Below are 3,916 nucleotides of genomic sequence, written 5' to 3'. Positions count from 1 at the left end.
TGGGCAGGGCTGAAAGCGAGAGACGCTAGACGAGGTGAGAATGCTCTTGTGATTCCAGTATCGGGGTGTAGAAGCTGGAGGATCAGGAGATCAAAGTCATCCTAGGCTACATGGAGAGGTGGGCAGCCAGCCCACGTTGTGTGAGGCACTGTCTTAGGGCCCTGGGCAACTGGGAAGAAGTGCCGGTCGAGTCTGGGTTGCAGTGCCAGCTCAGACATGAATCCAGTGGCTGAGCTTGGAATGTTGCTAGGTTTACCACAGAAACACACTGTTTAATGTGAACCTCAGGACCAAATAAGCCTTTTTTTTTTTTTAGACATCCTAGCATATGAGAGGTAATTACACTTGTTTAAAAAAAAAGTATTTTTGTGAATCCGAAAATTGAATAAAGTCAGGAGTTCTGTTGTTTTATCTAGTGATCCTACTTGAGGGATTGTGCTTCTCTGAAATTCATATTCCACATGAGGACTGGACCTTCTTATGGCTTTAAATAAACGTCGCATCCTGCGTTCCTGGGAACCTTTCTCTCTAGCACCACCAGGGGGCACCAAACTCTCTCTGATGCCACTTGGCTTGATAACTGTCTGGGTCCGTCTGGATCAGGGGGCACAGCTGGAGATCAGGTTGTAAAGGCTAACAGGATCCAGATATGCTTAGAGACTCCAATCCAAGCAGAGAAATGCCGATCCCAGAGTCCCTGAAGACAAGACTCTGTTATGCAGATACCCACTGACCAGTAATTTAGAAGAGAAGAGGTTCCCTCCCAGAACTGGCTGGATGTTACATCTCCAGTCCTGTCTAGAGCCCTTCTGTCTCCTTCGAGAACCCCAGTTCTTCTGTCTCCATCTGGACATATTTAACACTCGGATTCCTGAAGCAAAAAATAAAGCAGATACTAGGGAGCCTGGGTCAGCCTAGCAGGGCTGAGATGCGCCTGAGTTTCTTCCCAAAGCACAGGTGGCCTTGAGGAAGAATGTGACAGGCAGGAGAAAAGGAGTCAAAGATAGGTCCAGACTGTATGAATGATGGGGCTTCACAGTTGAGTGGAAAGTGGCCGATGGACAGAGGTGGTGGTGATGATGATGATAATTTATTGGGTTTTTTTGTAGACTGAAAGACAGAAACATCACTGCCAGGATTTTCACATATGGGCCATGAAACTGGAATGCTGGCAAAGGCTCTAATCTGTTACACAGTGCCTGGGAGGGAAGGAGGGAGGGAGGTCTCCATTTTCCGGTTCCTTTGACACAGGTGTCTCCCATCTCAGAGGTCTGGTTACCTGTTCCCTAGGAAATGGTTGAGTCTTCAGTGGTTATCCAGAGACCCACACCTCCCACCATTTTAGCCCCAAGATGATTTTAGAAAAATCTTTTGCTTGGCTTTAATTTATAGCGAATCACTTGTAATCTCCTCTTCCTTTGAACTGTGTGATTGTCAAGGGCAAGGTCTGATTTCCTTATTTGTAAGAAGCATGAGACACATCCATTCATGCATGGCATTTGTTTCTCAGAGTTTGTATTTTATTGTATTTATCTTTAAGGTCTAACTCTAGGGTAAATGGTGTGTGTGTGTGTGTGTGTGTGATGTTTTATTTCTAAAATAAAGTCTCATACAGCCCAGGTGTCTTAGTTAGGATCTATTGCTGAAGACCATTAACAAAAAGCAAGTTAGAGAAGAAAAGGCTTATTTGGCCTACACTTCCACATCTCTGTTCCACCATGAAGGAAATCAGGACAGGCACTCAAGCAGGACAGAAAGCTAGAAGCAGGAGCTGATGCAGAGGCCATGGAGGAGTGCTGCTTACTGGCTTGCTTTCGCTTGCTCAGCCTTTCTTATAGGATGCCCAGGGACCAACCACCCCTTGGCTGTTTCCATCAATCACTGATGAAGAAACGGACTCACAGCTGGATCTAATAGAGGCAGCCTCTCAATTTCAGTTTCCTCCTTTCAGATAACTCTAGTCTGCGTGTCAAGTTGACATTAAGACTAACCAGCACACCAGGCCAGCTCCAACTCGCCTGCAGGCAAGGATAAACTTGAACTTCTGATCCTCTGATTTCCACCTCCTAAAGATAAGAATTACAGTTTTGCGCCACCATGCCTGGTTTATTTGGTTCTGAACTCGAACTCAGGGCTTTGTATGTGCTAAGCAAGTGCTCAATCAACTGAGCTACCGCCATGATCTAGGCTACACGAAGCTGGTCTTCCGTCTAGAATAAGGATACAATTTCCATTGGATATTAAGGGTTTTAGTGAGGGGGTTGTTTTATTTGTTTCGGTTTAGTTTTTAAGACAGTGTCTTGTTATGGAGATGTGGCTGGCCTCAAATTCAAGATCTTTCTGCTCCTGCCCCTACCCGCAAGTGCTGGTATTACAGGGGTGTCTTACGTAATTTGCTTTAAAGCAGCAGCACTAAACTTGTGGATTGTGACTCCTTTGGGGGTCGAATGACCCTTTCACAGGGGTTACATATCAGATATCCTGCCTATCAGATATTTACATTATGCTGCGTAACACTAGCAAAATTACAATTATGAAGTTTCAACAAAAAAAAATTACAGTTGGGGGTCGCGACAGCATGAGAAACTGCTTTAAAGGATCACAGCATTAGGAAGGTTGAGGACCACTGCTTTAAGGAAGCTGGAGGACAGAGCCGGGGGGGGGGCAGGAAAGCACCACCTTTGGGCTTTGGGGTTCAGTGTATTGCACAGATGATCCAGCCCAGGCTGGCCAAGGGGCAAGGCTGCATCAACCACCCATGGGGCCAAGTTCTTGCTCTCCACTTTGCCAGAGGAACAGGTCCACAGCTTCCACACCAGCACTCAGTCTTCATTTCCTTTGTGCACCATTCTGTCTGAGCGGAGTTGTCCAGCTTCTGCCCTACTCGTGGCACTGGAGGTGCCTGACAAACATCAGCCAGTGAATGCAATGCTAGATGACTTTCCTAAGCCCTTTGACTGCTGAGAGTCTCAGAGACCTCCAATGTGCTGGGTTTGCACATATCCAACGCTCAGGACAAAATTGCCCAGGTCTCCCATCCTGTCCCCTCTCCTGTTGCACAGACAAGAACTCCAAGGTCCAGCTAGTTTGTGCTCTAGAAACTCGTGGCAGTTTAATCATTTTTAAATTGTCAGAAGAGCCTGCTGTGTGGTTCATTGTAGTGAATTCAAGGGGATTTGGGGGAAAATCAGCCTGAAACATCACACTGGTATCACAAGCTTTGTAAAGTGTTCTATGGCGTTTGAGAGCCATTATTTTATTATTACTATTATTATTACTGAGACAGGGTCTCACTATGCAGCCCTAGCTGGCCTATAACAATATAGACCAGGCTGGCTCAGGCTTGCAGAGATCTGCCTGCGTCTGCCTCTCGAGTGCCAAGGTTAAAGGTGTGTGCCACTATACTCCGCTACCTAGAACTATGAATCCTATTCCACGAGGTGAAACACAGATGGGTCTCAGTTCACTTGATATGTGGCTGGAGTGGCTAAGGGACTAAACCCACCCGACCCCTGTAAAGCCTCGTGTAGCCCAGGCTGGCCCTCAGTTCACTATGTAGCTGAGGATGACTTTTGAACTTTTGATATCATGCCTCCACCTCCTCATACTACAGGCATTCATCACCACGCCCGGTTTATGCCGTGCTGGGGAGTCAAACCGGGGCTTTAAGTGCTTACCGGGCAAGCACTTTACCAGCTGAGCTACAGCCCAGCCCAGGAACTGGGTTCCTCATTTGTCTCATTAGTGCTCACAGGAGCATAAGAGCCATAGTTCCCCTATGTATGATGGAGCACAAAAGTGCATATAAAAGCATGATAGCGCGTACAGGTGTGCACAGATACGCCCATGTTTGTTCACACCTGAAAACAAAGCATCCAAGACTAAGACAGACACACACACACCATCACTCAGGACA

The sequence above is a fragment of the Meriones unguiculatus genome, chromosome 11 (genome assembly GCF_030254825.1).
Source record: "Meriones unguiculatus strain TT.TT164.6M chromosome 11, Bangor_MerUng_6.1, whole genome shotgun sequence".
Taxonomy (NCBI): domain Eukaryota; kingdom Metazoa; phylum Chordata; class Mammalia; order Rodentia; family Muridae; genus Meriones; species Meriones unguiculatus.
Note: the sequence above shows the minus strand (reverse complement) of the source record.